The 24990-nt window shown below is 42.5% G+C and overlaps 1 protein-coding gene and 1 pseudogene across 1 annotated transcript in view; both read left to right on the top strand.

Annotated features, from left to right (window-relative positions):
• ATG7 (autophagy related 7) overlaps positions 1-24990 on the top strand; it is a 227812-nt gene that overhangs the window by 175755 nt on the left and 27067 nt on the right.
• LOC125087725 (60S ribosomal protein L19-like) lies at positions 19529-20294 on the top strand (annotated as a pseudogene).

Here is a 24990-nt window from a genome sequence, read left to right as displayed (position 1 = left end):
CTGTTTTATCTCTTGATAATTGGTGTGTTTTACAGTTTTCAGGGTAAATATTTATTATATGCCAGACACTGTAAATGCTAGATTTACTTTGAACTATATAATAGTAATCTACAAAGTGTTTAAATTTGTTCAGTCAGCTAAGTGACTAGAAGGCCTTATTTAGGGAAGATCTAGCATTCCCTTAGCTAAGTATGATTGATAATCTTATGGGTGACTTTTCTGAGTTATAAGGAAATGTTTGGTGTGTTCACCTATGTCTTCCACTCTGTTGTTGTCCTAAATCCCACATCTTTTCAATACTGTTTAATACCTGGCATTTCTACTCACTCTCAGCTTCACAGCACATGCTTTCTCCCAGACCTTTAGGAGTCTCAGCCACTGCTCAGTAGCCTAAGAGTTAGCCAGGGATCCAAGGGAAATTTCCATGTAGATTTCTGGGTTCCCTCCCTCACATTCAACCATCTCTACCACTCTGCTCCCCAAATCTCAACCACCTTCACAGCATCAAACTTTTATTTCTGCCTCATCCCTCTATCAAAACAATTGCTCCCTGCTTGAGTTTCTGTGTTGGCTGCTCTCTGAGCCTGATAACTGTTATCTTATATATTTTGTCAAGTTTTGATTGTTTATGGCAAGAAAGTGAGTCTGATACCATCTACTTTATCATAGAACTGGAAACTAACATTTTGCTATCTTAGTTTCAGTTACATTTTTGAGGACACTCATTTTAAAAAGCACAATTTATGGATAATTTTTATTCTAAGTTTACTTCATGGTAATTTTGTTATTCAGTACTGTTTCCCAACATTATTATTTAGTTGGAAAATGACTATAAGCATCATCTTTATTAATGTATGAATGTTTCATTTGGCCTATTCAGCTTTGGTGCTCACTATTTTAAGAGATAGCTTCTTTGGCATTTGCCTAGTTTGAAAATCATCTAGTGTTGAGAGTCTGCTCTGGCTTGACCCTGTTTTCCTGGTAAGCATAGTCCCAGTAACAGCACATCTTGGCAAAAGTGACCTGTTGTCCTGGGTGACTCCCAAAATGGCAGCCACTAGAGTTTAATTCCTTTGGCCTTAAGTTTTATCTCCTGTGAAAATTCAGCCACTTTCAGGGGAAGAATGGTAGAGTAGACTGTATTAGTCATTGACATGAAAACAGTTTCTCAGATCCCTTCTTGTAGAGCTGGTTTAACAGTAGCTGGGGAGAAGCTCTTGTGGTTACTCCTTGGTGCCTGAGCAGTGAACAGGGTCATATAAGGTGAGAGAGTGTACATAAAATAGAAAGGATTAAAAAAAGATAACTCTTATCATTGTTTTAATCCTCCCCCCAAAGAGCTAGGCTACTTCAGTTTTTTTATGTTTCCTCAAGAAGTTCTTCATATAATATGATAGGAGCTATAGCAATAAAGCAAAGTCTAAAATGATACAAATAGCCTGATAATAATAGAGTAAAATCTAGAGTGATTAAGGTAGGCTGAAGGATGCCAGAAATTGGCGACATTGGTTTCTTCCTAGGAGAGCTTTTGGGTGACTTGGCATTAGGGTTGGGAGAGAGACTACATTATATAATCTTTTTTCCTCCTGAAACTTGAACCATGTGAATGTGTTACTCAAAAAAAAAAAAAAAAAAAAAAAAGGAAAGGAAAGGAAAGATCAAGCAAGTTTATTTGTTATTCTTCTTATGACACCCTGAGAGTAAACAGATATTTTTAACCCTCAAAGTTAATAAGAATAGGAGAGTGAACAATGGCAACAAAAGATTTGGAGTCTGGAAAGATAATGTGGCAGATTGACTGAATGTTTGCATCCCACTAAAATTGATAAACTAATCTCCAATGTCATGGTATTTGGAGGTGTGGGGCCTTTAGGAGTTGACTAGGTCATAGTGGTGGACTGCTCATGAATGGGATTAGTTGCCTTATGAAAGGAACTTCAGAGAATTCCCTTGGCCTTCCACCATGTGAGGATACAGTGAAAAGATAGTCATCTATGTACTAGGAAGCAGGCTGTCACCAGACACCAAATCTGCTGGCACAAACTATGAGAAATAAATGTTTGTTGCTTAAATTACCCAGCCAGTGGTGCTTTTGATACAGCAGTTCAAACTAACTAAAAGAGATGGACAGAAGGAAAGTTAAATTCTAAACCAGCCAGTAAAGAAAGCCAAGAGTTTCCACAGATCTACTTGAAGACTTGAGAATTGGGGACAGTAGATGCATCTGAAGATGGGAAGTAAATATGAGACTTAAACAGGAGGGTTGGTTGAATGTCTTAAGAGGCAATTAGATCCCTAAACAATCATGCTAGCTTTTGCACAATAGGACAACTCCCTACCCAGCTCCAGGTAGAAAACAAAGTTTACTTTCTGGTGAGAATAATACCGAGTTTCTGGACAGGACATATCAGAGTTGAAAGTAGAATATATATCACTGAAAACATGGGATTAAATGAATGTTTACATACCAAATACAGAGATATCAGACCTCCCCACACTGGGATTCCACAACACAGATCATCAAGCTTAAATACCTTTCAGACTGGAGAGAGAATGCTCCATCTCCAGGGAGTCTGCCCAACCCTAAAGAGAAAATACCAGGAACTCTGTGACATGATAGGTCAGCCAGATGACCCTGCAGTGAAGTCCACAGTAGACCTCAAACAACTTTTGAGTAATTCCTTAAATAGGAGCAGAAACCAAGTATTTCTAGGCATCTAACTTAAAGACAGAGACTAAACTAAATTTGAAGGAAACAGACTATGTCAAGAGGTGAAAATTTTAGATACTCCAAAATATTCCTCTATTATTTATGTTCTCATTGAGACAGAAGATTATATTCATGAAACAAGAACAAAGTGCCATGAAAAGGGATATTCAGATAATGAAAAAGAACTCTCAGAAATTAAAAATGCAATAAGTTTAAAATTCAACAGAAGGAGTAGACTATGAAATTCAGAATGTTTTCCAGGAATTAAAAGGATATGAAAAATAGGGTATAGAGGATAAGCAAATTATGGATTGGGGTAGGAGAGTCAACATCCAGATGACAGAAGTTGCAAAAAGAGAGAGGGAAAAAAAAAACTGGAAAAAATAAAGAAGGAATTTAAAAAACTTTCCCAAAATTGAAAGACTCAAGATTGTAGTAGAAGGGTCAGAACAGTGAATGACAGTAGACCAACACCAAGGCCCATCATGATGAAATTTCAGAACAGTGGGGTCAAAAAATAACTACCACTTAAAGAGAGGAAAAAATAGGGTCACACACAAAGAATCAAAAATCAGAATGGTTTTCTACTTCTCAGTAAGTATACTAGAAACCAGAAGCCAATGAAACAATGCTTTCAAACCATGAAGGAAAATTATTTCTAATCTACAATTCTATATCCAGTCATACTCTTACTTGAGTATGAAGCTAGAATAAAGCTATTTTCAGATACACAAGCTCTCCAAAAATTTACCTTTTATTCACCCTTTTTGAGGAAACCACTGAAGGATGAACTCTAAAAACACAAAAATAAACCAAGAAAGAAGAAGACATGGTAAATGGGAAAAGGCAGATGGCACATAGGAGGGAGACTGAGGAATCCTCAGAATAATGGTGAAGGGAGATCTCGGGATGACCTGAAGCAGTAAGGGCAACTACAACAGACTGGATCAGGGCAGAAGGCTCCAGCACAGATTTTGTTAAGGAAATGAAATTGTTTAAATACCTAATGTGTCTGAGCATTTATTTAGGAGATTTAGACAATTGGCAGAAAGTTGGGGATTAAATTATGGATAGGTACTTAAGAACAAAGTAAAACAAAATAGACAGTTGTTAACTCCAGGGAAAACAACCTTGTAGAAGAAATGAAAAGTAATCCTAGCATATTACACAGTGCACGTTGATACAGCAATTAGATACTGATCTAAATGGAATTATAATTATGTCGACAAGATGAAAGGAGGGGAAGATAAGAGTTTGTGATTGTAGGGGTAAGGGGGCACTTAGTGGAAAATAGCTGAATTCTCATTTACCAAAATGGGAAATGGATACACAATGCTTCAGCCTGAGGGGGAAAAAAATCACGAAGTCAAGAAGTAACACTGTAGACATTAAAGATTTAGTACCCAATTCCTGCTGGGGGAGGAGTCTCCCACACCACACCACGCAATTTTCTGATACCAGCCAGGTGTCCTACAGTTCAACTCAATTCTGACACTGTCTACCCAGGGATGATATCAGCTTGCATCAGTCCTACAAGACTGCATTCCACTTTCAGTGCCAGTTACAAGTCCATGTGATTATCCAATGGGCTAGAAATCAGAGGTTCCTGTGACCCTCTCCTTGGGTTCAGTTAATTTACTAGTGGCTCACAGAACTCTGGATATCATCTAAGTAGATTACTGAGTTATTACAAAGGCTATTAAAGGATATGAATCAGTAGCCAGATGAAGAGATAATGGGGTGAGGACCCAAACAAAGGAGCTCTGTCCTTGTGGAGTTTGGGGCTCAGCACAGTGGTACATGGGAGTGTTCTTGTTCACCAACCTGGAAGGTCTCTGAACCTCATCCTTTTGAGTTTTTATGGAGCCTTCGTTACACAGGCATAAGTGATTACATATTTGGCCATTGGTGACTGATTGAACCTCCACTGCCTCCTCTCTTCTCCCCAGAAATCAGGAGGTGGGACTGCTGTCCAGAGTGTCAAAATGCTGGAAAGTACATGGTGTGGTGGTGGTAAGATACGGAGTTGACTCCTGGCTATACTCTCTGTGTGACTTCAGCAAAGTCACCTAACCTCTTTGAGAATAAGATAGGGGCAATAATAATCACAGGGTGAGAATAGATATCAGGCAAAAATCATGTATATGGGAATGACTTGTAACTAGAAAATTCCTATTACAATTCTTGGTTTCAATTTGCAAGTATCTTTATGTGTTGAGTTTGTACAAATGTACCTTCTATACCTGGTATATTATTATTATTATTGACTCTAGGTAGGGTTGTGTATTAGTTAAGGTATAGGTTAAAGTACTATAACAGGGGGAGGACCAAAAGTATGGCAGTTCAAACAAGACGGAAATCTGTTTCCCTCTCATATAACAATCTAGAGCTGTGCTATCCAATATGGTAGCCACTACGTACTTGTAGCTATTTACATTTAAATCAAGTACAATTAAATAAAATTTAAAATTCAGTTCCTCATTTGCACTGGCCACATTTCAAGCACATAGGAGCCACTTGACTGGAGGCTATTGTATTGAACAGCACATATAGAACATTTTCATCATCCCAGAAAGTTTTGTTGGGCAGCCCTGATCTAAAGGAGTGGTCCAGAACTTCAAGGGTAGTTCTGCTCTACAAAGTCATCCACTCAGGTCATGAGACCTGAGTTTCATAAATATTATTGCTCTGCCATCCCCTAGGTAAAGCTTCATAACGAATTTTTGGTGCCATCAATCCCTTTGGCACTATGACAAAGCCTATAGACTACTTCACAGAGTAATATTTTTAAATGTCTAATATAAAATACATAGGATTATAATGGAAGTTAATTAATGTTGAAATATAATTGTCAAAGTATAAAAAAATAAAATGAACTCATGATATAATAACGTGTGCTTCATTAATACACCAAGTAATGATCTAGTGGCAAATCTAATGGCCACTATAATTTCAAAGTATTGGTAAGTGTATGTGATTTTTTCAAGATAATCCATAACAAATGTGATATGAAAATACCTATAATTTCAGTTGGTGACAGTCATGGATATGGCAGATACCATTTATGGTTTGTTCCCTACATGATAACTGAAGGAAATGCTAAATTTCAGATAGACGTTAATGAAAAGAAAGTTGCATAGTTTTCTTCCCATCCAAGTTTACAAGACCAGCATTCCTATTTATGGACCCCTTGTGGTGGGGTGGGGGGAGTATCTGTGGACTTCAGGGTTAAGAACCCTTGCTGGAGGATGTCAAAGCTGGCTTGGCAATGCCAAGTCCACCCTCTAGATTGTGGAAAGGCCAAGGGTGAGTGATATCTCTTTTAAAGGACATGAGCTGGAAGTGTCTTCCATCCCATTGGTCAACAGGCAGTCACATAACCACCTGTAGTGTAAGGCAGGCTGGGAAATATAGTCTTCAGGGAAGCCCCTTACATTGCTATTAAAAATCTGAAAGCAGTTCTGCCAGTAAAAGGAAGAAGAGAAGAGGTGATATTAGGATAAATAGCAGTCTCTGCTACAGCTTCGTTCATCACTATGGAACTGAAACAAAAAAAAAATGTGTTCCCATTATTAAAAAATGGCTATTTATTCTCTGACATTTTGTGCATTTTCAGATCTGATTCAGAAATGCCAGGAAGAGTTTCACTCTTACTAGCTGTGGACAGGCTCCCTGTGTTACCAGTTCCGGAGGTGTATAGTGTCTAAGGGATATAGCATATTTTGAACTACTCTGCCCCAACTCTGTGCATATGCCTGCAGTCACCGGCAACATTGTTATTAGCTCAGAGACTGCAGTCTCATCCCTGTCAGGGTGTGTTTGTCCCTTACTCAAAGTAGACTCAGTTTGTCACCATCTGTACTGACAGAACGAATAACAAATAGATATCTGGTCCTGTTACCAGTGACCAGTAATAGTCTATGTGCAAGAGAGCATACAAAGTAGAAGGAGGCAGACTTTTTCCAAACAAACAAATCCCTTGAGCAAATGCCCTTTAAAGTTTAAAATAACAACTCCTTCAGTTGTACATACAGCTTTTAACTTTTCAGAGAGCTTTAAATACCTTAACTCTTCTCATTTTATTAAGGTACCCAGATCATGAGGGTTTTTCATTTTTCTTTTTCTTTTTTTTTTTTTTAAGTTAGTTAAATAAATAGCAATTTTGACACAGCACCACATGGCCGACAGTTTTTAGCTTATAAAAGAGTCTGAAAAGGCCTACTTTTGGGCAAACCCTGTTGGCTCTGGCAGGAGGGAAACAGAGCTGGTCCGAGCCCAAATAGCATTTCAAGGGCCAGGCAGCCTATCATGCACACCTCTTGTCTCCATCCCAGGGGGTGTTTTCTGATGGAACATGAATGCTCAATGTTATTTTCTTTAAAGTCCGAGATTGTGAGCTCCCAAGGGGAGCCCCCACAAAGCCTGGTGCAGTTCCCTGTACATCATAGGCACTAGGCATATATTTGCTGACTGATTGCTTCTATTTTATGAGCATTTATAATGGCCTTTTAAATAAGTGTGATTTTAAAGTTTGCTGAATGAAGAGTGGTTTTTATTTAGTTTTAAGGTCACCATCGTCTTGGTTTTTTTTTTTTTTTTTTTTTTTTTTTTTTTTTGGTCTCCCTTCCCCCTGTCCATCTCTAGTTTAAAAATGTGATTCACTAGGAAAATATGACTCTATTAATTGAATTAATTTTAGAGCCAACTTTTCAGGAACCTATCTATTTCTGTAAAGTGAGATCCACTTGCAAGTGTACCATTTGGTGCCAGCACTCAAATTTTCCCTGACTCAGTTGCTCCGGTGGTGTTTCAAATATCTTCCCATAAATCAGGCAGCCAGTGCCCCATACTTGTGAGGATTATTTACAGGGTCTTGTGATTCAGCCCAGGATCTGATAGTGATCTTGGTCGGGTGTTATAAATAGGCTAGGCTTTGCCAATGGCTATTTTTATAAGGGAAGCTTTCTAAGTTGATTTTCTTTGAACCCAGAATGACTTTCTTCCTCTGGCTTCCCCTGTTTTCCTCTTCCACTGGGGAGATCCTCTCTTCTGTGGGCCTGTTTTTCCACCTCCCCCCGCCAGCTGTTGTCTGCAGAAATCAGAAGGAAGATGCATGCCTGTCACAGAGTTGCCTGAAATCCTAGATCTTCACCCCCTTTCAGTATTATCTTTCTTTCATCCGGCAGGAGAATGTCACCCACCCCGCCCATCAGGCCACAGGATCTCTGGGACTAGCCACCTTGTCTGAAATAGATACCCACCGGCTCTCAGGCAGAACAATTCCCTACATTCATACCTGAATGTATATTTTACAATATTACCTTTTGTTTGTCTTTGTAGACTTGCCCCTTCCCCAAGCTGGGGAAAAAAAAAATCCTGAGTTACTGCTGATGAACCGAACTGCCTCATTTGAGGTAACTTCAACCCCATGTGTGATTAACACCTCTGCCGCAGGTGATACGTTAGATCGCCTGCTCAGGCCTTCCCCAGGGTTGTCTTTTCCCCAGGTCTCCAGAGCTCTCTTTCCTTCTGGTGGGGTACCCCTACGTGTGCCATGTGCAGTCAGACAGGAGAGGCTTGCCTTGGGGCACTGTCCTTTCTTTGCATCCTTTCCCCAGGTTTTCATGCCGAAAACAGCACATTCTCAACATGAAGCAAAAATTGATCCTGCTCTTTTTCATCCTGTGTTTTTGACCATGTTGCTTTTGGCAGTCAAATTTCCAGGCTTGGGGGTAGAATTGATAGCTTCAAGCGTAAGTTAAATTGGTCGGCAGCATGCCATGTGTAGCCTTAGCCCCCCTGGATAATTTACCACCATCTGTGGCATCACCCACCCAATGGTCTTGAGTGTCTCCTTAACTTTACAACTGGCTTGCCTCTTGGAGCCCTGCCCCCACCCTTCCACCCACCAGCCAGCTCTGAGGGCTGGAGCGCTTTCTCACTTCTTGGGCCAAGTACTGGAAGTAAAAGAGATTGTTTCAAAATCTGAGTTCCACCACAGGGTCAAGGGCCCTAGAGCCTGGTGCTGCAGTCTGGCTAAAGGGACCACAAAACCAGGTCACCAATGATGTCCATCTATGTTCTGAGCTTTCGTTCTGCCTTTGCCTGGGATTAATGTCCCATCTTATAATAATAGTGAAGATCAAATAAAATAAGGCATTATATTTGAATGCTTGATGAAAGGTAGACAGCATAACAGCAGCAAAAATAAAAATAGTAGGTCCTGTTTTATAGGCATCTCTTGTGTCCCAGGTACTTTGTTTAATGCTTCGTGGGAACTGCCTCATTTAATCCTGATAACTACTCCTTTACAGTATTAATATGCCCATTTTACAGAAAGGAAAGTAAGGCTTAAAAAGATGAAGTTATTTGTTCGAATCACATACTTAGAGGAAGTGGTAGTCAAAATTTGAGTCTGGCCATGCTGACTTTAAGGCACATATTCTCATCTATTAAGCAGAATATTCCCCTTCCCACTTCAGAATTGGTAAGAGAAACGTAATTAACTTCAAAGATGGGCATTTATAGTGTTTTGTTTGGGCTATCCATTTTACCTTCCATTTTCAGATCAACAAGCCATTTCCTGTGCTCAGGCCTTATTTCCAGAGCAGAAGGAACTCGGTGGTTTCTCCCCTGGGAGAGGGAGACTTGAGATGTGTCTGCCTGTTCCAGGAAATGCCACCCACTCTTGTCACCCACACTGTACCGCCCAAGTGCACTGACTATACATTAGCCAACACAGTGATGACTCTTGTGTAAGCCACTAGCTGTCAACATGACTAAGGCTCAGACAGTGCTCACTGCATTTCTGTTTCTGTGGTTGACAGTGGATTCAGTAGGGCATTTAGACCTGCTCTGCTTTTAAGAGTCATTGGCCAGGTGTGAGTTCACCAAGTCCCTGGCAGAGCACATGTCTAGCCACAGAAGAATGAGGCATAAAAGCCTTGGTTCCTGTGTGGAGCCACCATCCTGTAGCAGAGACAGGACAGGCATTGTGACTAATCAATGTGCATATATTTGGCAGTTTGGGAAGAAGTGCGTCCATCGAGAGAAATCAGAAAAGGGGAAGGTTCCGTGAAAGTGTTTGATCTGGATGCTGGCATGTATGGGTAGAATGGTGAGGAGAGTGAAGAATGTTCCAAATACAAGAAACAGCCAGGGGTATCTGGTCAAGGTTTCAAAATTGCTTCATTCCTGGGGGGATTTGATATAAATTGGGTTTTAATCTTAATTCAAGAAAAGGCACCTGGTAAAACTTGCCACTTTTCAGAGTGCTTATGTCTTGAGAAATAGTGTAATTCTGTTCAACATGTCTTAAATGTATAGTTACAAGACCAAGATGCTGTCCCATGGGCAAGAAGAGAATCAGAAGTGAGTGAGATTGTATTGGTGGTGACACAGACATAGGTGTGTATAAAACTCACAGAATTGTTCACCCCAAAATGTCAGTTTTTTGCTATTTGTAAATTTTAAAAATATTTTTAAGTGTGTAAGGTTAATCCTTCCTCTCAAACAACTTACAGCTTAATGAAAGATAAGCTAGAAAACTGTCTTTCATGGTTAAATACAATGCGCATGATAACAGAGATTAAACAGAAGAACGTTGTGGGAGCTTGAAGCCAGCACAGAGCACTGCTGTCTGTGGGAAACCCAAACCGTCCTGACAGTACATGGCATATGCAGTGAGATGTCAGAGTGGGAAAGTGCCAGAAAAAAGGCATGGGAGCAGGGAGGTGTGTTTTGGAACAGCTGTCATTCCTTTCGGTTTGGTTGGGTTGGGTTGGGTTGGGTTGGGTTTTTTGTTTTTTGGGTTTTTTTTTCTTAACATAATTCCTAAGCTGGCGTTTGTTGAGCACCAACTCTGTGCCAGTAGAGTACTGAGACTCTGAGCTGAGTCCCCATCTGCACCCCCACCTCAGCAGAGAACATACACAGATGGCAAAACAGCATATGAAAAGATGCTCCATATCATCTGTCATTGGGGGATTTGCAAATTAAAGCAATAATGAGATTCCACTACAGACTTATTAAGATGGTCCAAATCCAAAACACTGACAACAACAAATGCTGGAAAGGATATGGAGCAACAGGAATCTTCCTTCATTGCTGGTGGGAATACAAAATGCTCTAGCCACTTTGGAAGACAGTACAGCAGTTTCTTACAAAGCCAGACATGTCCTTACCAACCATCCAGCAATCTTGCTCTTTGCTTTTTACCCAAATGAGTTGTAAACTTAATGTCCACACAAAAACCTGCACACAGATATTTATAGCAACTTTATTCATAATTGCCAAAACTTGGAGGCACCAAGATGTCCTTCAGTAGGTGAATAAGCTATGATACATCAGACAATGGAATATTACTCAGTTTTAAAAAGAAATAAGCTGTCAAGCCACGAAAAGACATGGAGGAAACTTCAGTGCATATTACTAAGCGAAAGACGCCAGCGTGCAGAGACCACATACTATGATTCCAACTATACGACAGTCCAGGAAGGGAATAACTGCGGAGGCAGTAGTTATCAGTGGTTGCCAGGAGCTGGTGGGGGAGGTGGTAAGAGAACAAGAAGGCAGAGCATACAGGAGTTTTAGGAAAAAACTCTGTCCCTGTTCTTTTTTTTTTTTTTTTTTAAGATTTTATTTATTTATTTGACAGACAGAGATCACAAGTAGGCAGAGAGGCAGGCAGAGAGAGAGAGGAGGAAACAGGCTTCCTGCTGAGCAGAGAGCCCAATGTGGGGCTCAATCCCAGGACCCTGGGATCATGACCTGAGCTGAAGGCAGGCAGAGGCTTTAACCCACTGAGCCACCCAGGTGCCCCTCTCTCCCTGTTCTTAAAGATGTCTGACCTAGCTAGGGGACATAGGCACCCAGCTCAGAGGGAGGTGGAGGACATACCCAAAAGAAGCCATAGAAGGGAGCTGGCTGGCCATAGGAGGCTTCACTAGAGGTTTTCTAGGGGAAGAGGTACATCTAAGGTGTGACTTGAAAGAGCTGCAAATAGAAAGAAAGCGAGAATATTCCAGGCCACAGAAACTTCACATGCAAAGGCCCAAAGATAAGAGAGAGGAAGAGAAACCATCTGTGACCTGAGAGCAGCTCAGCATGGCTGGGAGGGATGGGCAGGGAGGCTGAGGCACAGATGGGTTAGGTCATGCAAGGCTTGGTCAGGCACACAAGTACATGGAGAGTTCATGTTGAGAGCAGTAGGGAGAACCAAGGAGTTCTGCGCAAGATGACATGATCAGCTAGATCCCTGCTTCAGAAAGATGGCCATAGGGCAGAGGACAGGTTGCAGATGATAGGCTGGCTCAAGGAGGATAGTGGCTTGGCTAAGAGCAGGCCAGAGAGAAGTGGATGAATTTGAGAAGGTAAATCTGCAGGTGTCAGTGATTGGTTGGGTGGTGAGTGAGAGAGAGGAAGGACTCTAGTGCCTCCCTGGGCTCTGGTTCTGGCCTAAACAGCCAGCAGGGGAGGGAGCTGTGGGTGAGGGGTCCACAAAGAGGAGGGTAAGGATCAGGGAAAGGAGGGTTGGGGAATAAGGCTAGAAAGGTGGATTAGAATGTGCTGTGTTTGCCAATGTGCGGACTGTGTGAGGGAAACCCAGGAAAGGCACAGTCTCCTTACAAATCCCTGTTTTGTTACTGCTCTTTTCTTTGATAAATCAGACTTCAGCCAGACCCTGGAATATAGATGGACATCTGGGAATTGTTAGATTTTAGAATAAACACTTGACAGCCTTTGCATTCCCAAAGTAGCCCATACCCAAACTGACAATTGGGGGCTTGCTAAAGCCTGGAGAAAAAACTTGATATGAGCCTCAAAGCCAATGGAGTTAATTAAAAGAGAATAGCTTTTATTGAATTTTAACACTTCTTTCTTAAAGTATTGAATTTAAATGATAAGGTAAACAGTAGAAACAACCTTAATCTTTCTTGACCCCAGTTTTCCCATCTGGTAAATGAAGGAAAAAGAACTGTTGATCTCAGAGTTCCCTTCCAGCTCTGAAATTCTAGCCCCATAAAATTTTTCATCAAGATTTTTTAAAAAAAAAAGGCTCTATGTGAATAAACACAGAGTACAGGGCTGTCCCTTACTGAGCCTCAAACATTTTTTAATCCAAAATTTTAATGTTGAGACTCCAACTTGTCAGATTTCCCAGAGTGTCAGTCCTCTGACCGGCATGCTATTATTGCTTGAAAATACTGAAACCTCTGAAGCTCTGACTGAGGGAGGAAGGGAGGGGGAGAAAAAGGGAAGAAGGAAGGAGGGGAGAGGGTAAGTTTCAGGTTTTCAATGATGAATTTCCTGATACTAATGCTACCAAAACCTTAAAACCATCTTGTGTCCCATAAGGAACCCAGGTGCAACTATAATTCCCAGTTTTGTTTGTCATAACTAACTTTACATACTCGTTTCATCCTCGAAGTTCTATGATGTGGGTAGGTTAAGTTCTCTTCCTCACTTTATATGAGGAAACAGGCAGAAAGTGGTAGAGTGACTTGTCTGAGCTTACAGTTAGGAAATGGCAGTGCCAGGACTCATCTTAAGGCAGATGGGCTCTGGAGAGCCTGCTCCTGTCCACTCCGTCCTGCTGTTCTCACTGCAGTTATCATATGTGTGGAGTGTTCGGCATCAAATATTCTCCCCCGTGGTCTTCGTCAACCGATAAATGAACTGTGTGGATAAAACCACTCTTTGGTTATCTAAACAACATATTCCACATGCCTATGGCCAGAAACAGCCGCAGTATCTTGGTTCACATCTTTGCCCATATTTTAGGCCTAGCTCTTACAATGACCATATGACTGTCTCACTTTTGAAGCTGAAGCCTTGCCAGGTTACCTGCAAGTGTTTTTCAAGGCTGGGAGCGGCGAGCCAGCGAGTGTGCAGGAAAGTATTGGGTTGAGGGTAGGATTCAGGAATACCCTTTCTGCTTCTGCTCAAGGCTGAGTGGAGATTTGGTTGCCAGGTATTTTTTTCCTGCTCCCTTAAGGCCCCCACACTGTTGCTGGTGAGAGAGGCCCTTGCCTCTTGCCTCTTGTGGCTGCCATGTAGGCAGCTCAAGCATAAAGAAGTCATTCCTAATTCTTGCCTCAGTGGCAGTGTTATGGGGAATCGCCAGGGCAAAGGGAATGATGCTTTTGCCTGAGAACAATAGGGGCCGTATGCCTGCCCAGAACCTCAGATATAAATTGAGGGAATGCACAGAGGCAAGTACTGAAGAGAAGTGTCTTGTATTCTTGGGGACCCTCAGGCCCCCACTATTTTTGATTCAGACCAAATAAGCACCCTGCTTCCCAGGCTCTGCTTCCATCAAGCCCATCTCACGTGGCCCATCCGGCCTAATTACAGTCAGTAGCAGTAACAGAAGTACCATTTTGTATTTTACAGTTTACAAAGTGCTTTAACTTGCACTGTCTTTGTTTGATCTCCACTGTCTCATTTGATCTTCACAAACCTATAAAGCAAGTGATCCTCACATTTTACAGATAAAGAGGTTCAGAGAGGGCCAGGGTATAGTGACAGATGGCACCTATGTCAAAGTCAGCAGGCTTTCTCCTGTACTTAAGGAGAGAACGGGGGCATAAGGAAGTCTGTGTGTCCTTTAAGGGGTAGGTGGCAGTAATTGCTAACCTCTGACATACATCAGAATCACCTGGGGGAAGTTTAAAAAATAAAGATGCAAGGACCTTACCTCAGATGTAACATAAGAGAACCCCCAAGTCTGGGTACCTGGCATATGAATCTTAGAAAAAGAAAAGCTCCACAGTCAATTCCGGTGTGCACCAAAGGTTGAAAAACTCTTGCATTCAGAGTTCTTCTAGATGTACCAGAATAGTCTAATAATAGACTATTATTTGATGGGAATGCTTTGCTTCCCATCAAAGCAAAGCAAGTAAATACTCCCATGGAGAAAACAAATCTAAGATTTGGTCCCTGATCTCCAGGAATTTCTAATCTGCTTGGGGATAAGACATGTGTACAGCAACATGTACACTGGTCTCCCAGTGTCTAAGACCTGAGTAGTCAGAGTATCAGAGCAGTCCCACAAGAGAGGCAGCGGGGGGAACATAGAAGGAGATTTGGGCCAGTGAGGTGATCAGTTCGGCCTGAGCAAATCATTCACATGAGCAAGATGTGGAATACAAAGCTGCTCACATAGGCAGAAGCCATATCGTATAGGGCTTTCCCTGCCAGGCTGAGGGGCTACAGATGAACCTTGGCACTGGATAGACTCGGGGTGGGGGTGTTTAAAGCAGAATGTAATTAGACATGTTTTACAAACAATCCCCATTTTAATGATGAAGAAATAAGTAGATGAGGGTATTTCAGACTCCTCGCTTCCGTGGTGGAATAGATTTGGATAGTGAATCTTACTCAGATTTTGTTCTAATGATCGCAACCAACCCTCCTTGGGGTAGAGGGATACAGTGCATACAAGTGTCCTACAGTCATACACACAGTATTATTTACTTACTGTCAGTGAAGTCAACTGGTGAGAGTTTTCATACACCTTAACCATTTTTTGTTTCTCTCCCTACTTTCAGATAATGATACTTTATATTGGCATTTTAAAATGGATATAGTTTGGGGACCACATTCACATAGGTTGAGGCTGTGCTGGTCTTGGAGTGATGGGAGGAGGGAGCCTGATACCTCCCCAAATGGCAGCTCTTGCTTGAGTCTTTGCACACATATTCACTTAATTTTCATAATCTCCTGAGGCCAAGAAACTGAGGCTCAGCAAAATTCAGTAAACTTACCCAGAGTCATGCAGCTAAGAAGGGGCACAGCTGGATTTGAACCCACTTCAACCAGATTCTCCCCCCTCCCCACCATACTTCTCTACTAAGCATACTGCTTTACCATGACAGGGGCACCCCTGGATAAAACTCCTTCTCCACCAGTATGCTGGTAGAGAACTAGCATGTCTGAAATCCACTGCCTTCCTTTTGTTTATTCATTCAGTAAACAAGGGAAGATGATACATCCACCTCCCTCATCAGGACATTTTTTTTTTTTTTAAGATTTTATTTATTTATCTGAGAGAGAAAGACAGGGATAGTGACAGCACAAGTGTGGAGTGCAAGGAGAAGCAGGCTCCGACTGAGCAGGGAGCCCAATGCGGACTCCATCCCAGGACCCTGCAATCATGACCTGAGCTGAAGGTAGGTGTTTAGCTGACTGAGCCACCCAGGTACCCCAGGACATTTTTTTTTAAAGATTTATTTATTTTTAGAGCTTCTGCGTGTGTGTGGCAGGGGGTGGTGGAGGCAGTGGCAGAAGGAGAGAGAAAGTGGGCGAGAGAATCTTCAGCAGGTAGGGCTGGATCTCATGACCTGGAGGTCATGACCTGAACCAAAACCAAGAGTCAGACTCTCAACATTTTAAGGATATTTTAAGGATTAAAGAGATAGAATCCCTTTAAGAGTGTTGGCTTATAGCTCAGCAGTACGTACATGCTAAACAATAGGCCTTAGGGCCACTACTAGTGGCTGCTGTGCCAGGTGCTATGCCAGATGGGCTGGAGAACCAGGTGTGAGGAAGTTATGTCCCTGCCCTGGAAGAGCTCACACCCCATGGAAGCAATGACCCCCAACAAATAACGAGCATATACTGCAAGCAGGACCTCAGCTCAGACCTTGCACCTCTGAGGCTTCCCTGTTGCCTCACAGCAGAAATTTCAATGACCTGACAAGCTTGGTTCTGGAAACCATCGCGGGTCCAGGCTTCAGCTTGTCAGTAACCAGCATTGTGTTTGGGATGCAACTTTGCCCTTTTTAAAAAAGTCAGTATTTGGTAGGATCCCTCACCTTCCAGTGCCTCACATATCATTCACCCCTAAGAACAAGGCACAGTTCACTGTGAGTCCTCTCCAGGGGACCAACACCCTGCAAACATACAAGCATTTCCTAGCATGAAGGCTACCATGTTAGCTTAACTTGAGGGCACTGTTGTTCCAGGCCATGCATGGGGGTTTGAGGGGAAGAATGTGGAGTAGATAGCTATAGGCTGTCAGGTTCCCAGTGGCCTATTCTGTAATAAGGGGATTATGGTAAAAATGTCTAACAGAGGTGTTGGAGGGAGAGCCCCAACACACCACCGATGGTGAGATAACAGGTGTAGCACATTAGGGATCTGTAAAGCACGATGCAGAAATGAGTTGCCATCAGTAAGGGTGAGGTGGGGAGGCCAGGAACACATGAAACAGCTGGATGGACAAGAATGCCGCTGTGCACACCACTTGCTGACAGAGTTCTAATGGAAATCAGCGTGGCTGGCACCAGCTTGGGAAAGGGTGGCTGAGAACAGTGTCACAGAGGTGGCGACTCAACCTCAGAGATGATGCATATACTGTCAAGGAGAAGAATAGGCCTATGTTCTAGGTGAGAGGCCAGGCGCGCAGAGTGGTAGGATAGTGGGCGGCAGCGAGCTGTGTAAGGGACGGTGAAGACCCTCTAACGTGAGACTCTGCCCCAAAACCATCTCTTTTGGATGTGCTGCCAGGGCCGGCCAGGGGATCAGCTTTGCATGGCTGTCCCAGGAAGCTTTATGGGGAATTTTCCATGCATTTAGTGACTATAGATGGCAACTGCTGACAATAGTAACAGAGTAGATAAACCTTTGAGTGCCTCCTGGCCCTGTATGTCCTGAGTCTTTACCACAGCTGCATGAGATAGTGACCATTGTTACTCTCATTGGTTAGAAAGGACACTGAGGGGCAGAGAGCTTATGTGACTCACCCCCAAGTAATTAGCTAGTAAGTGGCCAAGCTAGGGTTCCATTTCAGAGTGATCCATCCCCACAGCACAAGCCCTTAACCCAGTGGTTGTTCTTGGGAGTAGGAGATTTTTTATGCCCCCTGACCCCATTCACCTCCTTTTACCTGCTTATCTTCTGTTTGGGAGCTTTCCTTGGAAGGGTTAAGCTACAGCAGAGACTGGCAAATCTCTTTGGCGGAGTGTCAGGAAGACCTGACATCTAAAAGCCAAGAGTTGAGTATTTTTGGAGCCAACCATCCTTTTGTGTGTTGGCTACTTTCTCCTAGCTACAGGTGAGTTTGCAGTAATTTGAAACAGGATTCCGTGCTAGGAGACACTGGGGAATTCCTGAATAAGCTCAGAACTTGCTAATCAAAGAGGAGCGATGAGCCTCACAGAGTTCACAGCTCTGCAGGTTGGCCAAGTGAATCAGCAGAGGATGTGCAAGGCTTTGACACACCTCTTCTGTGTCTGCACAGGGCTGGGAGGGGCTTGGAACAGAACCGGTCATGCCCCAAGGCAAGAGACAGGATGTTCAGGGAATTGCAACTAAATTCTATCAAAATGGCCCACCCAATTTTCAGAGTGTTTACTGGGCAATTCCATGTGACTGTCAATAACAAATTCAAACAAACCTCAACCTTGGGGCTAGCCTGTTGAATGTTCACTGTGTGTCCGCTACTCCGAGTCTGAAGTGTCTGCATTCAAGCACAGCCGTGTCAGTAGCAGGGCTGCCAAGCGATGTAGGCAGGCGGTAATCACCCTCACTGTTTTGATTCAATGTCTGAGTGGCTCAGTCAGTTAAGCCTCAGGTCATGATCTCAGGGTCCTGGGATCCAGTCCCGCTTGGGGCTGTCTGCTCAGTGGGGAGCCTGCTTCCCCCACTCTCTCTGCCTGCCTCTCTGCCTACTTGTGATCTCTCTCTGTGTCAAATAAATAAATAAAATCTTTAAAAAAAAAAAAAAAGAAAGAAAGAAAAGAGAGCTCCTTTTCACAAATTAGTAGACAGCTCTGGATCTAGAATCAAACAGAGCAGAGGTCCAGTCCCAGCCAGCTACCCACCAGCCATATGACCTTAAGCCACTTGCTTTTCCTGTCTCCACCTTGTTTCCCCACCTGTAAAATGTCACACTGAGACCTCAAAGGGCTTTTCAGAGGGGCGAATTACATTGTGTGATCACACTTTGTAAAGTACCTGGAAAATGTTGGTGACGTCATTTTGTGTCATATAGGAAATGCTTCCTCCAGTGCTTGTAACACCCAACTCAGGTCCTTCCTTAGAACATCCTCAGGTTGTAAGGATCAACCAGACGTTGTGACGATGATCTGTAAACGTTTGGTGTATAAACTAAAATTAGTACCTTTCCCTCATTCTTTGGTGGAAGGGTGGAGGGAGGGAGGGAATGTCCAATTCTATTAAAATGATCTTCCTAAAGTTCTCACCCAACCATGATTTTATCCTCTATCCTGGTGACTCATCGCATACAAGGCTTAGCTATCTAGTTTGTCTCTAGGCCTAGAGAGAGGAAGGGGGAGGATGCTTTCTAATTTGTACCATATGCAGGACTCCTTCCTCATGTACCTTTGGGCAGAGGTGAAGTACTCCACAGTGTTTGATTTAGAGTAATGGGGAAATCTGCCCTACCTTTCCTCGGGGAGCCCTAAACGTTGATTTGCCTTTGGGAGGGCAAGGGCTTCAGTGAAACCTGATTTACTGTGTCGCCCTGGTACCGATTTCCTTTCACATACTCTAAAGGAAGTACTCTGGTAATATTGGCAAAGGTTTTAAAATGTCAGCTCTGGAAATGAAACTGTACCTTGTGATGTTAGAATAATTATACCACACTGGATCTCTGATTACAGCCAAACCAACAGTTGCTAAATCCAGCTAACATGGAAAAACTGGACAGGAAGGGGAAAATTCAACCATGCCTGTGGAAAGGGTTGGTGGGACACAAAATCTTGCATTTCTACTTGTCTAGTTTTAACTGGAATACCTTGTGGCCGCCAGCGCAGGCCCCCACCCCTTTGTTTTCTGTAGCCACAGCCTGGCATGTTGATACTAGCTGTGGGAATTCTAGGATTTAACAATGAGTTGAAAGAACTGCTTTTATCATTTCAAGTATGCAGCCCCAGGCTAAAACAGGCAAAAGAGTTTGTAAAAATCTTGTTCAAAAGCAGGCTTCAGAAGAGGCTTGCCTCCGGTGTCCTGCGCTGTGGCAAAAAGAAGGTCTGGTTGGACCCCAATAAAACCAATGAAATCGCCAATGCCTACTCCCGTCAGCAGATCCGAAACTGATCAAAGATGGGCTGATCATCCAGAAGCCTGTGACTGTCCATTCCCGGGCTCGGTGCCGGAAGAACACTGTGGCCCGCCGGAAGGGCAGGCATATGGGCATTGGTAAGAGGAAAGGTACTGCCAATGCTCGAATGCCCGAGAAGGTAACCTGGATGAGGAGGATGAGAATTCTGCGCCGGCTGCTCAGAAGATACCGTGAATCTAAGAAGATTGATCGCCACATGTATCACAGCCTGTACCTGAAAGTGAAGGGTAACGTGTTCAAAAACATACGGGGATTCTCCTGGAACACATCCACAAGCTGAAGGCAGACAAGGCTTGCAAGAAGCTTCTGGCTGACCAGGATGAGGCCGCAGATCAAAGACCAAGGAAGAGCGGCTCCAGGCCAAGAAGGAGGAAATCATCAAGACTCTGTCCAAGGAGGAAGAGACCAAGAAATAAAACTCCCTCTCTTTTGTCTGTACATAGTGGCCTCGGCAATAAGACAGATCAGTTATTCAATAAAACAAACTTTTATCTGGAAAAAAAAAAAAACGGTTTGAAGCATTCTCTGTTTTTCTCACCCATGTTTCTCCATCAGAAGGAGCCCCACACCTCTCCCTGTTCTGTGCACCCTACTTCTGATGATCTGCCTGGCAGGCTTCCCCTGACCCTCATTTAACAGAGGGTGAAGCAGGCATTTCCTTCCAGCCATTGGTAGAGCAGCCCATTCCACTGCATGGCACCACCAGGGAAATCTGCATCAGAGAGCTGAAAAATGGGATTAGGATTTCCCTGACTGTGGGGTTTCCCTGACTGTGGCATGTTAGAGAACCAGAAAAGTGCCCTATAATAAAATGGTGGCAGCTGCTGCATGTTTCTCCAAAAAAGTGGAAGAATTCTAATAAAGGATGTGCAGTCTGTTCTTACGGCCACCAATAAATACCATGCATTCTGAGTCCATAGCAGACCGCCCCCCCTCGTTATCCTGTCATCATTCAGGTGAGGGTACCTACTCTGTACATCATTAAGAACACAGCTCTCGGGTGGGGGGTGGGAGGTTGGGGGCACCAGGTGGTGGGTATTGTAGAGGGCACGGATTGCATGGAGCACTGGGTGTGGTGCAAAAATAATGAATACTGTTATGCTGAAAAAAATTAAAAATTAAAAAAAAAAACAGCTCTCTATCAGTGGGCAAATGCTTAAAACAATGCAGCAAAATCCACATTCTGTGTTGTCTCCAGCTGCTTCAGGATTGAGGATGGAACTGAGGCACATATATTCCTCTGTTCAAATCTCACATTAGCTTTTTCCAGGGGAGTAGAAAAAAAGTGCCGCTCCTCTTTGTTCTGAGTGGTTGACTTCATGCAGAAGAGATTTGCAGTAAATCCTCGGTGGGATTTGTTTCTGCCTTGCCCTGGCATTTGGTAGGTACTCACTTGTTTGCTGATGGAGCATCTTTTATGCAGCCGGAATGAATATCTAGTTATAAACTTTTTTTGAAGCAGAGGACTAGGGACTGAGAAACTCTGTAGCCTTTGTTTCCTCACATGTAAAATAGATTCACCCTCGCAGGACAATTTGAGAATCTATAGTGTTACTGTGCAACTTGACAAGCCTCGTTGGAAGGAAAAATGGTTTGTCCGACTCACAGAACATCTCTATCCTCTAAATTTGTAGATGTCCACACCGAGCTGTTCTCCAGTTCTCTCTAGACACAGCCTGTGTGTCCTGCAAATCAATCTGACTCTGACCCTGTCTGCCCGAGACAGGTTAAGGGCTCAGTCACACAGGACTGCCCTTCCACCACACGCCCTCCTTAAGGTGCCACTTGCAAGTAGTAGATCCCCAAGTTACGCACAGTCTGTCTGACCTGGCTCACAAATTAGGGATTCCTATGATCCCCTCCCCGGTTTCAGTGATTTGCTAAAGCAGCTCACAGAACTTAGGAAAACAGTTTACTTACCAGTTGCTGGTTTATTATAAAAAAATAGAACTCAGGGGTTCCTGGGTGGCTCAGTTGGTTGAGCGTCTGACTTGGTTTCTGCTCAGGTTGCAATCTCAGGGTCATGGGATTGAGCCCTGCGTTGGGCACTATGCTGCTTGGGACTCTCTGCCTCTCCCTCTCCTCCTGCCACTCCCCCTACTCTTGTTTTCTCTCTCTTTCTAAAATAAATAGATAAAATCTTAAAAAAAAAAAGAATTCAGGAAAAGCCAGATAGAAGAGACCATGGGACAGGGTATGCGGGAAGAGTTGTGGAGCTTCTGTGTCCTCTGGGAGCATGCCACCTTCCCAGCACCTGCGTGTGTTCAATCCTGAAGCTCTCCAAACCCCGTACTTTAGGGGTTTTTTATGAAGCATTCGTCGTGTAGGCATGATTGATTATTGATTATTAATTAAATCTCCAGCTCCTTTCCCCTCCCTCAAGGATGGCAGGTGGGGTTGAAAGTTCCAAGTTTCTGATATGGTTTGGTCTTTCTAGGGACCAGCCCCCATCCAGGAGCCCACCAAGGCTCACCTCATTAGAACAGAAGATGCTTCTGTCACCCAGGAAATTCCAGACATTTTAGGAGCTGTAGCCAAAAGCCACAGACAAAGACCAAAATATGTATTTCTTTTTTGTTGGTGGTGTTTATCCATTTGTTTATTTATGTACTAAAGAAATATTTACTGAATCCTTCCTTTGGCTGAGACTCTGACTAGGTACTAAAGGCACAGGTGAAAGTTCAGGGTGTTTCCAGCCTAATCATCTCATTCACACTTTTTCTTCCTCAATAAAGCTGTCAGCTTTTATCCTCCAGACCTATTTTCTTCTTTAGGTTCCCCAGAACTTTCTAGGGCAAACAAGATCCACTCATTTCCCTTTCTCCATGAAGCTTTCCCAGACCGAGCAAGGTTCTGCATTTCAGTTTCTCCAACTATAAAATAAAGCCCAAAGGGAGTTAGCAGTATTTCCAAAGATTCTTCTGAAGTTAAAGCAGAAAATAAAAAAAGACTTTACACCTGTTGGGAAAAATTTACCAAGCAGGTGACACTTTACTGTCAGCTCTAAGATGTGTTCACCTGGAGAAGTTCTTTTGTCTTTTTGTTAATTTATTGTTTTTTAATAACAGCTTTACTGAGATATAATTCACATGTCCTACAACTGACCAACTAAAAGTGTACAATATTTAATATTTTCACAGAAAATACTGTGCAACCATCACCACAATCAGTTTCAGAACATTTTCATTACCCTAAAAAGAAATGCACTCTTGTTGGCAGCCACTCAACTCTTCTTTACTGATATATTTCTTACTATACAAAGTAAATATCGTACTCAGTAAACCGTAGAATTCTGTGCCAATACAGATTGATTATTGCCGCTCTTTTTTTCCAAATTCATGGGCAGAGAGTAAGATTCTGTAACCTTGAATCATACTTTGTTTGACTTTGTTTTTAAACTTCCAACTTATAAACAATGAGATTTTTAAATAATGTCCTGATTCCTTCTGTTATATTTTTGAAATTGATATTTATTGGCATATAGCAAAACTGTTGGTTGTTGTATGTTGCTTATATGTCCACCAACACTGTTGACCTATCTCATTAGTTTTCACAGTTTGTCTGAAAATCCTTTTATTATTTACTATTTATTTTTAAAGGGTTTATTTTTTTTTTAAGTAATCCCTATACCCATCATGGGGCTCAAACTCAGAACCCCGAGATCAAGAGTTGCAGTCTCTACCAACTGAGCCAGTGAGGCGCTCCTGAAATTCCTTTCAGATTCTCCACACAGACTGTTGTACCTTTTTTCAACTAACAGTAGTTTGGGCTATTCTTCTTCAATTTGTATACCTCCTTGCTTTTTCTTGTTTTATTTCATTCGCTAAGGCTGCCAAAATAATGTTGAATCAAAGCACTAACAGCAGATTTCCTTGAATTGTTCCTGACTTTACTTAGAATGCTTTTCAAGTTTTACCATTTTCCATGATATGTACTGTAGGTTTTATTAGATTAAGGAAGCTTCCTTTTGTTACAGATTTGCCGTTTTGCTAAAATTGTGAGTGGATGTTAGCTTTTCCTGATCTATTAAGATGTTTACATTTTTTATCCTTTTATAAAAATGAGAAATGTGGTATACTAAGATACTAGATTTTTTTTTTTTTATGTTGAGCTATCTTAGCATTCCTGAGACACTCTCATTCTCCTCCACCTGTCCCTGAATAACTATCTCCTGTAATTAAGAATTTGCATTCCTGGGAACTCCTGGGGTATCGATGACAGTGGATTATTTTTCATGTTATACAGACATCTCACATTTATCAGTGTGTACCAGGACTGGGTGGGAAGGAACACAGGCATTCATATTTGTAGGCACCATTGTTAGAGTGTAGGACCCCACAGAGTTTATTTAGGAAGCAAACATATCAAAGTTTGAGAAACTTATGTCCTAGAAAGGACTTTAACTGCACTGGAAACAGTACACTGCCTTCCTGCTTTGGGATTTCTCATCCATATCTATGCAGAAATGCAATAGGAAGTGATTTGGTACATATTCTGTTTCTGTGCCTATCTGCGTGAATCATTCAATCTTCCCCACTTTGCCTGTTGCTTGAAGGCCACCAGTGCGTTCATTTCTACTTCAGTTGTGGGCTTGCTATCACCTTCTCTTTTGAGGGACCATGGGAATATATGCAGCAAAGTAAATAAATACTTTAATGAAGAAAGGTTCTGTTTACTTTTCTAATTTCACAAGACAGTGTCTTGTGTCTATATTGAATCCTGTTTTCAGCCCACAAGAATGTTGACTTCATTCACCCCATATCTATTGACACTGCTGTTAAATCAGCAAGTGGCAGCCCCTGCTGATGTGTCCGGGTATATCCAAGTTTCAATGGCACATACCTTACAGAAGCATAAGTCACCTCTCCTGCCTTCCAGGAGTTTAGAGTTAGTCATTTATTATCACTAATATCTACTGAGTCAGATGGCTGTGTACCTCCTTTGTGCTATTCACCAGCAGAGTCCTGGAGAAGACTATAGTACAGAAGGCTTGTCTCTGACATCATAGTGTAACATCAAGTCCAGTACGAGGGGCAATACAAAGTGCACATAGAAAAATGTTAAATAACAGAAATTCAACTGAGTATATTTTAAAGATCTGATTGGCTTTATTGAGTGATTTATGAATCAGGCAGCCTCTGTATTGAATTGCAAAAAGGAAAGGTTTTTAAAAGCAGAGAGGAAATGGAAA

The sequence above is a fragment of the Lutra lutra genome, chromosome 1 (genome assembly GCF_902655055.1).
Source record: "Lutra lutra chromosome 1, mLutLut1.2, whole genome shotgun sequence".
NCBI lineage: Eukaryota > Metazoa > Chordata > Mammalia > Carnivora > Mustelidae > Lutra > Lutra lutra.
Note: the sequence above shows the minus strand (reverse complement) of the source record. Positions and strands in the feature narration are given on the sequence as shown.